Source organism: Pan troglodytes, chromosome 13 (genome assembly GCF_028858775.2).
Source record: "Pan troglodytes isolate AG18354 chromosome 13, NHGRI_mPanTro3-v2.0_pri, whole genome shotgun sequence".
Taxonomy (NCBI): domain Eukaryota; kingdom Metazoa; phylum Chordata; class Mammalia; order Primates; family Hominidae; genus Pan; species Pan troglodytes.
Genome location: NC_072411.2, coordinates 74,068,709 through 74,081,420, shown reverse-complemented (window position 1 = coordinate 74,081,420; position 12,712 = coordinate 74,068,709). Strand labels below are relative to the sequence as shown.

Genomic DNA, 12,712 nt, shown 5'->3' with positions numbered 1-12,712 from the left:
TTAGATTCCCTTAAAGGGAAAAGCAGGAGTCTGCATGGGGGCAGGGTGGGATCATGTTTATCAGTCACAACAGTTCATCTGGGCCTGGATCCAGGTAGTCTGCATGTCTAAATTTGATGAAATATAGGCGCCACCAGGTAACAGTAGTGGTCAGGGAGCTTGCCAGAAACCTGTAACTCAAAACTAAAAAATGAAATTAAAAGACTACTTTAGCTAGGCAATTTCTTTCTTCAGGATGCAAACTGCAAACTACAAAGTTGAAAGAACAGACAATTCTTTGTTTTAAAGTTTCTTCTTCCTAATGTTAACACAACATCTGGGCCAGAAAAATATACACAAACATTTTCATACTTGCAGTTCAATACTGAACCAGCAGAACTTGCTCTCCTCTTCCTCCTTTCCCCTCTCCTCATTCTGCATGGGAGTTTGGCCTATGGCAGGGAGCCAAGGCCAGGGAGGTCTTGGGTGTATCCGGAGGGCGGGTACTCGGGGCAGTGGTGGCTAAGCAGACGCCTGACCCTGTCCTGTCAATAAACCTTAACCCCGACCTGCCAAGCCCCTGAGCCGCTCTTCTCTGTCTAGCCTTTTCTCTAATTGCTCTAAAAATGACTCTTCATTTAAAAGTACCTTTGTGTAAACACCCCACAGGAACTGACAGTCTTCAGAATCACCACACAGTTCTAGTTTTTCAGAAATGCAAGAAAAGTCTTTTACTGTTTGGTAGGACTTTGAAAATCAGTTTCAACTGCTGTGCAAAACAAAGCTCATCACTCGTTTCGCTTACTCTGCAGGTGACATTAATTTTGACTTTTAAGACTCTTTACAATGAAACATTAGACCTTTTGATTAAGTAAGTTATTTGAGAGTAAAGATGGAGAAGTGATTTTCCCTGCAGAAACAGACTGCTTCTCTTACTTAGTTCTAAGCACCCCAGAGAGGTTAAGCTCAAATCTCCAGCTTCCTCATTCCATACCAGGAGTCCTGTGCTTCCTCATATAATTCTATCCCCATATATCCTAAAAGGACCAATATCTTTTTACCTAAACATGAAAATGCAAACAAAAAATTAAAACGAAGAAGTGAGGAGATAATAGAAGAGGTTTTAGAGTATAGGATTTTTTTAAACAATAAAATTAACTCTGCCTTGTAGACAAGTACAAAACAATTTTTTTCTGGTTTGTGGCTTTTTTAAATAGTAGTAAAAAAAATTATATAAACACAATTTACTTTTGACTCCTTGGAAGCAATTCCCTGAGCCACTAAATTATTTCATTCCTATTGACATAATGGGAAAGCCATTTACTGTCAACTTTATAACAGGAAACCAGACCTGAATTTTGCAAATCCCAAGTTCTCTTCTGATTCGATGTAGGTTAAATCCTGCCTTTTAAAGTATGGCTTATTTAAATAGCTCAAATTTTTAAAAATTACTCTCTCTAGTAATTTATTACTAAACACTGACAAATAAAAGAAAGCTCCCCTAAATGTTCTATTTTCTCCATAATACTTATCACCTTCTAAAATACTTTGCTTTACTTATTTTATTTGCTTATTGCCTACCAATGCAAACTCCTGTAGGGTAGGGGGTTTTGTCTGTGTTGATGTACTCCCAATGACTAGAACAGTGTCTGGCATATAGTAAGCCCTCAATAGTTTTAGAACTAGTGAATAAAAATTGGACACATTGTGCAAACACTCTTAAATGAAATAAAGGTATTTATCTTATTTCTACTTATCTACCTTACTCTACATTTCATTATAAGCTCTTATTGTGGGCACGAAAGAAGACGGCCCCTGCTTTTTTTGTTGTTGTTTTTAATCAACTACCCGAAAGCTTTACCTGCCCTCCCCAATACCAGTTAAATTGCAGGGAGGAAAAGCCTTGATATTTCAGAGTTGAAGTAGATTTTAAAAACCACTTAAAACTGAGGTTAGGCCGGGCGCGGTGGCTCACGCCTGTAATCCCAGCACTTTGGGAGGCTGAGGCAGGTGGATCACGAGGTCAGTAAATCAAGACCATCCTGGCCAACATGGTGACACCCCATCTCTACTAAAAATATAAAAATTAGCCGGGCATGGTGGCGTGCGCCTGTAGTCCCAGCTACCTGGGAGGCTGAGGCAGGCAAATTGCTTGAACCCGGGAGGTTGCGACGAGCCAAGATTGCGCCACTGCACTCCAGCCTGGAGACAGAGCAAGACTCTTGTCTAAAAAAAAGAAACAAACATACCTGAGATTGGAGCCCTAGAATGCCGGGAGGAATTTGTTGAACATGCAGATTCCCATGTCTCACCTATACCTACTGACTCAAATCCATATGTTCAAGTAACTTATAGTCTAGAAGAGAAAAAATGATGAACTAATTAAGTGATGGTTACAATATAGCACTAGAGGTATGATCAGGAAGCCACTGGAACCAAGAGGTGGCTCGTCTAAATCAAATGGTACTTGAGATGAATTTTAAAGAATGAGCAGAAATGTATTGCTAGATGAAGATTAGTGGCATGCACAATTCACAGAGAGTAGGTTTTATAAAGTTTATAGGTGCTAAGGTTTGACGGAAGAGGCCACTGCACCTGGCTTCTTGGAGATTATATACATATATATATAGTCTCTAGGCCCCTTCCTCCTTGGAAATATATAATATGTATATATTTTATATATATACAATAGACAGAGGGGTCTCTCTATGTTGCCCAGGCTGGTTTTGAACTCCTGAGTTCAAACAATCCTCCCGCCTTCACCTCCCAAAGTACTGGAATTACAGGCATGAGCCACCATGCCCAGCCCCATGAAAGTTTTTAAAAATAGTATTCTATTCTTGTTTTGCGGTTGGAAAATTTTTCTTGAGTATATTATTAATAGTTTTCTAGAAAATTTCTTCTCTGTGTAGTCTCTGAATTCTTTTTCTTTCTTTCTAACCTAGGCTGGAGTACAATGCAGTGGCACCTCAAGTGATCCTCCTATCTCACACTCTTTCATAGATAGGACTACAGACATCCATCACCACACCCAGCTAATTTTTAAATATTCTGTAGAGATGGGTTCTCACTGTGTTGCCCAAGCCGGTCTTGAACTCCTCGTCTCAAGTGATCCTCCCACCTCAGCCTCCCAGAGTGCTGGGATTACAGGTATGAGCCACTGCGCCTGGCTTCTTTCTTTTGTTTGTTTGGTATTTGTCTTTTATATTAGAGGCGTTCTCAGATATCTGGAAATCCATGGTTGTCTGCTTCTATGTAAGAGTGGGGTATTTAAAACCCTCAGTGGACTCATGAAAGACAAGGAAAGACTGAGGAACTGTCAGAAGATTATAGAAGACTAAGAAGACTTTACAACTAAATTACATTGTGGAATACCGAATTGGATCCTGGAAAACAAAAAGAATTTTAGTGGAGAAATTGGTGAAATTTACCTACATTCTGGAAGATAAATAGGAGGGCAGAAAGGTAATAGCCCGCAGCAGGTGGCGGTGGGGTGAGCAGGGGATGGGGGGTGTCCTAGCATCCAAGTATGCAGTTGTTCACTTAATCTCCCTCATCACTCATCATAGTACCCCACCCTTAACCGGGATACTATGTTGCTAGCCTTCTCCAGTCAGAGACCTCTCTGTTTTATTCTCTCTTGAGAGTGTTTTACTCTCTCCTAAGAATAATTCTGCCAAAATGGTAGAGGGGTAGTCATTACATTTTGTAAAGTATGAGATCTGGAGGTTAGCAGTTCTTCGTTTTAGTTCCACTTCACTCTTGTATCAAGAGATACCTGGTGCCACCAGTTGACTCCTGGGAATTCTTGCTTTCTCTACCACCTGAACAGGATTATGTTTTCTTGGTTCTGCTGCCATTTACTTCCTATTATCTGCTTTTCAGCTTGAAGTCTTTTTTTGCTTGTTTCCTGTTGTCTCCTCTCCTGTTCTCTAATCTTATAGGGTCATGCCCTAATCTACAAGAGAGGCAGCAAGGGTAGATGTGTATTTGAACTTTGGACTTCTGAAATGAATTTTGTTGCATCTTAGCCAGAAATATTGCCCTTATATGTGTCATATTTTGTTTCATTTTACTTCAGTTTTGCAATTTCCTTTTTTTTTTTTTTTTTTTGAGACGGAGTCTCACTCTGTCGCCCAGGCTGGAGTGCAGTGGTGCGATCTCAGCTCACTACAACCTCCTCCTCCCAGGTTCAAGCGATTCTGCTGCCTCAGCCTCCCGAGTAGCTGGGATTACAGGTGCCTGCCACCACACTCGGCTAATTTTTGTATTTTTAGTAGAGACGGGGTTTCACCATGTTGGTCAGGTTGGTCTCAAACTCCTGATATTGTGATTCACCCACCTCAGCCTCCCAAAGCGTTGGGATTACAGGTGTGAGCCACCGCGCCCAGCCCAGTTTTAAAATTTCTTTGTGGGACTAACCCTTATCTAATTTTCAATCCTTTTCCTTTACCTAGTGACAATTACCCAATTTCTCAAACAGTTCACTGGGTCTTATCACCTCTGATATGATGACAGCTTGAAGGGCCTCAAGTTTTTCTGCAAGTCCATTTTTTTTTCTCTATTAAATTCTGGGCAAGACAACACTGTTAATCTTTGAAGACTATCCATGAATCACATTTTTGTCCATATTCCTAATTTTTCCTTTAACTTTTTTTTGCCCTCATACTTCATGTCTGGTAATTTTGTGAGTCAGAAATCCACCACTTACCACTCATGGGATGAAAAAAGCACAGTCCTTACCCTGAGGGAACTTACAGTTTAATACAGGTGAACGTGAGCCACCTTTTATATATATGTATGTATGAAAGGTTTTATATATATACACATATATACATATATACACATATACACATATATACATATATACCTATATATACACACATATATACATATATACACATATATATACACAAATATATGTCTGTCTTGTTCCATGAAAGGTTTTATATATGTGTATATATATAAAATGTGTGTGTGTGTGTGTGTGTGTATATAAAACCTTTCATGGAACAAGACAGACTCTTGGAGATTTAAAATATGGCAACAGAAATGAAAACCTCAATTGAAGGGATAGAGAAGAAACTTGAGGAACTCCTCTAGAAAAGAAAGGAAACAGACCAAGTCCAGAGGGGATCTGGGAATTAAAGAACCACACAAATGAACGTGATTTTAAAATGTGATATACGTTACAAAGAAGAAGCATAGACCACAATGACAGAATATATCTGAGGCCCCTCCTTTGGGTAGAGAGGTCAGGAAATCCCTCTCTTAAAGTGACAATGAGATGAAGACCTCAAGAACAAGCAGGAATTAGCCAGATGAAGAGCTGGGGGAAGATGGTTCAAGCATGAGGAATAGCATATGCAAAGATCCCAAGGAGGAAAGGGCCTAGAGAATTACAGCACCTGAGGGGCAGGCCAGTGGACAGGAGTGGAAGGACTGGAGACCAGAGTGAAGGGATGAGGCCAGAGAGCCTTGGAGGTCAGGAACTTACAGTGACTACAATGAGAAGCCAAGAAAAGATTTTAAGGGGGAGTGAAATGATCCAATCTACTTTTAAAATTTATTTTATTTTCATATTTTTCTTTCTTTCTTTCTTTTTTGGGGGGGTGGGGGCAAGGTCTGGCTCTATCGCCCAGGCTGCAGTACAGTGGCGCCATCCTGGCTCACTGCAACCTCCACCTCCCTAGCTCAAGCAATCCTCCCACCTCAGCCTCCCAAGTAGCTGGGATTACAGGTGCACACCACCACGTCCAGCTAATTTTTGTATTTTTTTTTTGTAGAGACAGGGTTTTGCCATGTTGCCCAGGCTGGTCTCGAACTTCTAGGCTGAAGCCATCCACCTGCCTTGGCCTTCCAAAGTAGTGGGATTACAAGCATTAGTCATCATGCCTGGACTATTTATATATATATACACACATATATATATATATATTTTTTTTTTTTGAGACAGGGTCTCACTCTGTCACCCAGGCTGGAGTGCAGTGGCATGATCTCAGCTCACTGCAACCTTGGACTCCTGGGTTCAAGCAATTCTCCTGCCTCAGCCTCTTAAGTAGCTGGGATTACAGGCACATGTGACCGTGCCCAGCTAATTTTTTTTTTCTTTCTTTTTTTTTTTTTTTTTGATAGAGACGGAGTTTCACTATATTAGCCAGGCCGATCTCGAACTCCTGACCTCAAGTGATCTGCCCGCCTCAGCCTCCCAAAGTGTTAAGATTACAGGCATAAGCCACCATGCCCGGCTCTCTATTTTTATAGTTTTAAGACACAGAGTCCCACTCTGTTGCCCAGGCTGGAGTGCAGTGGCACAATCATAGCTCACTGCAGCCTTAAACTCCTGGGCTAAAGCAATCCTCTGCCTCAGCCTCCTGAGTAGCTACATGCACATGCCACCATACCCAGCTAATTTTTAAATGTTTTATAAAGATGGGGGTCTCACTATGTTGCCCAGGCTGGTCTTGAACTCCTGGCCTTAAGCAATCCTCCCACCTTGGCTTTCCAAAGTGCTGGGATTACAAGTGTGAGCCACCATGTCTGGCCACAATGTACTTTTTCAAAGGTCACTTGACTGCAGTGTGGAGAATAAACTGGAGGAAGTATAATAGTTTAATAGGCAGTATTTTAATGACCATACAACAGCCCATCTCAACTTATGAATAAATCATAATTTACTTAATCATTTCTCTATTTTATTGGACATTTAGACTATTTCCAGTTCTTTGCTAATATTAATATAAGCGACACTGTAATAAACATTCTTGAACCTAAATCTTTGGCAGCATCTCTAATTATTTTCTTTCTTTTTTTTGAGACAGAGTCTCACTGTTGCCCAGGCTCGAGTGCAGTGGTGCAATCCCAGCTCACTGCAACCTCCACCTCCTGGGTTCAAGTGATTCTCCTGCTTCAGCCTCCCAAGTAGCTGGGATTACAGGTGGGCGCCACCATGCCTGGCTAATTTTTGTACTTTTAGCAGAGACGAGGTTTTGCCATTTTTGGCCAGGCTGGTCTCAAATTCCTGACCTCTGGGATTACAGGCGTGAGCCACCACGCCCGACTTAATTATTTTCTAAATATAGATTTCTAGAAGTGGAATTAAGTAAATAAGTTAAAGGGTATGAAATTTTGTGGCTATTTTATAAAAATTGTTTTTAAAAGATAAAGATTTTGATCATTAAATATAAAAAATCGACTTTGCAAAATGGATATCTTTTCACCTATCCAGTCAAATTATATCAGCGGAAATGTGCTTTAAAAAGATGAAAAACTAGGCCAGCGCAGTGGCTCACGCCTGTAATCCCAGCACTTAGGGAGGCTGAGGTGGGCGGATTACAAGGTCAGGAGTTCGAGACCATCCTGGCTAACATGGTTAAACCACATCTCTACTAAAACTAAAAAAAAATAGCCGGGTGTGGTGGCGGGCGCCTGTAGTCCCAGCTACTCGGGAGGCTGAGGCAGGAGAATTTCTTGAACCCGGGAGATGGAGGTTGCAGTGAGCCGAGATTGCACCACTGCACTCCAGCCTGGGCAACAGGGCCAGACTCTGTTTCAAAAAAAGAAAAAAAGATGAAAAACTATCTGGATGTAAAAATTACCACATTGTAAAAAATAAGTGGCAAGATAGTCATCAAAACCAATACTGTCCAACTTCTTGGTCAGAACAGGCCACATTTTAAACAACCAACATGTCAGAAGCAGGCTATGCCTCTGAATCAAATGACTACACCTTTGGGACAACCTAAAATAATCCCAATGTAATGTAATATGCTAAGTATATATCTCTTTGTGTTTTTATAATAATAAATTTCTGACCAGGCACGGTGGCTCATGCCTGTAATCCCAGCACTTTGGGAGGCTGAAGCAGGCAAATCACCTGAGGTCAAGAGTTCAAGACCAGCCTGGCCAACATAGTGAAACCCTGTCTCTATTAAAAATACAAAAATTAGCCAGGCATGGTGGCAGGTGCCTGTAATCCCAGCTACTTGGGAAGGCTGAGGCAGGAGAATCGCTTGCACCCAGGAGGTGGAGGTTGCAGTGATCCTGCTACTGCACTCCAGCCTGGGTGACAGAGTGAGATTCCCTCTCAAAAAAAAAAGTAGTCCAGATGCAGTGGCTTACGCCTGTAATCCCAGCACTTTCAGAGGCCAAGGCAGGCAGATCACTTGAGGTCAGGAGTTCCAGATCAGCCTGGCCAATATGGTGAAACCCCGTCTCTCCTAAAAAATACAAAAAATTAGCTGGGCATGGTGGTGCGCACCTGCAGTCCCAGCTACTCGGGAAGCTGAGCCAGGAGAATCGCTTGAACCCAGGAGGCGGAGGTTGCCCTGAGCCGAGATCACGCCACTGCACTCCAGCCTGGGTGACAGACCAAGACTCTGTCTCAAAAAAAAAAAAAAAGAAAAAAAAAGTAATAATGTTTCTTTGTTATAAATATATTTACAAATTGGAAAAAATGCTTCATCAGACTGTGTCTCCCAATGCTGTGCATGGTCACGTTCTGCCAGGCAAAGCTGTCATTTTGCTCTCTCTATTCTCTCACATGTGGCCTCTTTCACACGCAAATTTCCCTCCTTTGTTCCTCATTTCAGTGACCAGCATCTGCATACCCAAGCCCCTTTATGTCCTTGCCTACTTCTTCTCCCTGCCATCCTGTCTTTGTATACAGGCCTCACCACCCTAATATTCTGACATATTTATTTTCTCTCCCACGGATGTGATCCCCCTCTCTCCCACACTACTTCGCTCTCACTTTCATCTTCCCTCAGACTCCTGAGACCTGTCACCTTTCCTCTCCCTTCTCTAATAACTCCTGCCCCTGGTCCTAGTTCAGGGAAGAACTGTTAAGTCAAGAAATCTGCCAAAGTGGCTGAGGGGACAACTGGGGCAGATGCGTAGATGCTGGGCATGAGGACACCAGGTGGCCAGGCTGGGTTTCCCAGGCCTCTGAGGCAGGAGGGGGTGGACCTGAACTAAAAGATGGGGCCAACGAAGCCGGGGACAGAGGCCAAGTCCTGCTGCTCGACAGCCGGAGCGCGCACACAAGCCACCCGGAAATGCTCTGTGGCCTGGATGGGCTCTGAGAGTTGCCAGTTGGACATACTGACCTAGACAAGCAATTAGCTGTGTTCAAGGTCTGCTGCACAGATCATATACTCTTGTAAACTAGGCTAAATTCCCTGTTAAGAGTTACTGATTTTTCTTCCCCTAAATTCTCCAGATTTACAGTCACAATAAGAATTGGAAAACAAATCAGACAAGGGTACTGAACATTTGACACATACCGAACATGAGACTTAATGTTCTTTTATGTACTTTTGGAAACAAACCAGGTATTCAGTGAACACTGGGAGATCTAGTAGGTATGTTTAATGAGAATTTGTACCGGGAAGGAATTTGAGATCAAGGTCAGGAATGATTAATATGCATGCAGGAAGTCATCAACATTTAAGCATAAGCAGTATGAATCTCATTAAATCTTCAATAGCTTCCTATTGCCTGAAGGAACTGGTGGCATTCTAATGATTAAAGCAGTAACATTAAGGTAGAAAAAAACATTAGAAAATTAATCTGACCCTCATGAAACAAGCTACCCCAAAATACTAAGCCACAAAAACTGGCTTTGCAAGACTCTCTTCTGCAGCTGTGATTTTTCTTTAAAGTGCAGCATCTCCTTCCGTTAAGTTAGAAGGCTTTGGTAAAAGTGACCAGTGACAGAGGTGTTCAAGGGCTCTCTTTTTAAAATCTAGGTAATTGATAATCTCCCCCACGCTTCACCCCATGGTGAAGCCATCACGCTGCTATCTAGCTGTTTGTCCCGTCTCCCACTCACTGGCCCCAGAACAGCCTTCTCCTGCTGTGTCCCTCACTCGCTTTTCTGATTGCAATGCCCCTGCGCTCGGGCGATGTCCTGAACAGCTGCTATGCACAGAGCATAAAGTAGGGGAGAGAGGACAGAAGACGACAGAGAGGAGTTGTCCTTTGAAATATCAATTCTTAAAGAGGTTGGTATTCAGGAGCATCAGCTAGTTTGAGGAGAATAAGGCCAGGGAGCTCTTTTCTCTCCTGACCTATTTCTATTTGATCTTAATCATAATCTTACTGACAGAGACAGGGTGTGTGGGACCCCACGTCCAGAATGATCACAATGCTGACTCAAAGGAAAAACAAGGTTGTGATAATATAGACTCTAAATGTGAAAGATAAAAGGGATGGCAAAAGTTAACTTTCATAAAGGAATATTTCAGTACTTAATAAACATTGTCTTGTGGATGTGGTAATTTTACCACGTCCTTACCAGTTTCTTTGCTTCCCTCTGCATCTAAACATAGCCTATTTCAAAATCAAAACAAAATATATGTCCGCAGAAAAACACATACACAAATATTCATAGTAGCATTATTCATAAGAACTAAAAAGTAGAAATGACCCAAATGTCCACAAACTGGTGAATGGATAAACAAAATGTGATATATCCATACATTGGCATATTATACAGCAATAAACTGACACATGCCACAATAGGGATGAACCATGAAAACATCATGCTAAATGAAAGAAGCCAGTGACAAAAGACTGCATGTTGTATGATTCCATTATATGAAATGTCCAGGAGAGGCAAATCTATAGAAACAGAAAGATTAGGCTGGGCGCGATGGCTCACGCCTGTAATCCCAGCACTTTGGGAGGCCAAGGCTGGAGGATCACGAGGTCAGGAGATCGAGACCAGCCTGGCTAACACAGTGAAACCCCGTCTCTACTAAAAATACAAAAAATTAGCTGGGCGTGGTGGCGGGCGCCTGTAGTCCCAGCTACTCTGGAGGCTGAGGCAGGAGAATGGCATGAACCTGGGATGCGGAGCTTGCAGTGAGCCGAGATCGCGCCACTGCACTCCAGCCTGGGCGACAGAGTGAGACTCCATCGCCAAAAAAAAAAAAAGAAACAGAAAGATTAGTGGTTGCTTAAGGATGAGGGGATGGGCAGATTGGGGAGTGACTGCTAATGGGTAAGAGGTTTCTCTTTGGGGTGATAAAAATGTAAAACTGATTGTGGTGATGCTTGCACAACTCTTTGAATATACTAAAAAATCACTGAATTATACACCTTAAATAGGTGAACTGTATGGACTGTGAATTATATCTCAAAAAAGCTGTTAAGATTGAACAGACAGGCTGGGCGCGGTGGCTCACGCCTGTAATCCCAGCACTATGGGAGACTGAGGCAGGCAGATCACTTGAGGTCAGGAGTTTAAGAGACCAGCCTGGCCAACATGGTGAAACCCCACCTCTACTAAAAATACAAGTTAGCCAGGTGTGGTGGCATGTACCTGTAATCCCAGCCACTCGTGAGGCTGAGGCAGGACAATCGCTTGAACCTGGGAGGCGGAGGTTGCAGTGAGCGGAGATCGAGATCATGTCACTGCACTCCAGCCTGGGTGAAAGATCAGAAACTTCATCTCAAAAAAAAAAAAAAAACATTGGGCAGGTGAATCACTTGAGGCCAGGAGTTCAAGACCAGCCTGGCCAACATGGCGAAACCCTGTCTCTTACTAAAAATACAAAAACTAGCCAGGCGAGGTGACACACGCCTACAATCTCAGCCACTCAGGGGGCTGAGGCAGGAGAATCACTTGAACCCGGAGGCACAGGTTGTAGTGAGCTGAGATTGCACCACTGTCCTCTAGCTTGCGTGACAGAGTGAGATTCTGTTAAAAAAAAAAAAAGAGGAAAGAAGGAAAGAATGAAAAAAGTTGTTAAAAAAAAAAAAAGGGCTGGGTGCAGTGGCTCACATCTATAGTCCTAGTACTCTGGGAGGCCAAGGTGGGCTGATCGATCACTTGAGCTCAAGAGTTCAAAGCCAGCCTGGGCAACATGGTGAAACCCCATCTCTACAAAAAAATGCAAAAAATTAGCCAGGTGTGGTGGTGTGCACCTGTAGTCCCAGCTACTTGGGGGGCTGAGGTGGAAGGATCGCTTGGGCCTGGGAGGTCAAGGCTGCAGTGAGTTGAGATTGCGCCACTGCACTCTAGCCTGGGTGACAAAGTGAGACCCTGTCTCAAAAAAAAAAAAAAAAAAAAAAAAGAAGGGACAAAAAACCCCTCCACAATTCTCTACAACCACCACCAACTGTCACTTTTCACAAGCTCCTTCTACTGCTAAATTTTGCTCCAAGCCGCCATCATCCCTAGTGGCCAAATTCACTGATACTTAGTCATCCTGCAATTTCATCTTAGAGACTCTTTTCCCTACTAAGTTCTCTGTTCCTGCCAACTCCTCCTTTTCTGCTTTGATGCCCCTTCCCTTCCTCGGGTCTCCTTTCCAGCAAACCACCAGGTCATGATGATTTCTCCTCTGTACCATTTCCTTGGCATCCATCTCTCCCTTTCCATCCCGCAGTCATTACCCTAGTTCAGGTCCTTCTGTTTCTGCCATTATCTTCTAACTGACTGCAATGGCTTTCCCTCTCCAATACATTCAGAACACACAAGCAGCAGATTAAAATGGAGACACCATCTCACTTTCTTGTTAATCCTCTCTTACCCTACAGTCTTCCACTCTAACATTAAGGTATAGTAAGAGTTTCTTAAATTCCATATATTAGAAATGCTACTTCTGTCAATAGCTCTTCTATCTTGAATCTTGCAATCCTGCCTCACAATTTCAATGCTCCATGACGTTTCATATACTTTCAGAAAATTAAAGAAGTAGATACACAATTAAAAATAAACCCATAT

At 42.6% G+C, this 12,712-nt stretch overlaps 1 protein-coding gene across 12 annotated transcripts in view; it reads right to left on the bottom strand.

Annotated features, from left to right (window-relative positions):
• Positions 1-12,712, bottom strand: part of METAP1D (methionyl aminopeptidase type 1D, mitochondrial) — an 82,671-nt gene that overhangs the window by 60,022 nt on the left and 9,937 nt on the right. For 3 of the 12 annotated variants that reach the window (XM_063790581.1, XM_063790584.1, XM_063790586.1), the window contains exon 2: positions 2,229-2,335. The exons of 7 other annotated variants lie outside the window; for them this stretch is intronic. The gene's annotated coding sequence lies outside the window, so the exon portion shown is untranslated. Of the gene's footprint in view, positions 1-351; positions 581-2,228; positions 2,336-12,712 lie in introns of those variants that run through there. 2 more of the 12 variants (XM_063790583.1, XM_063790579.1) reach the window with 2 other exon arrangements.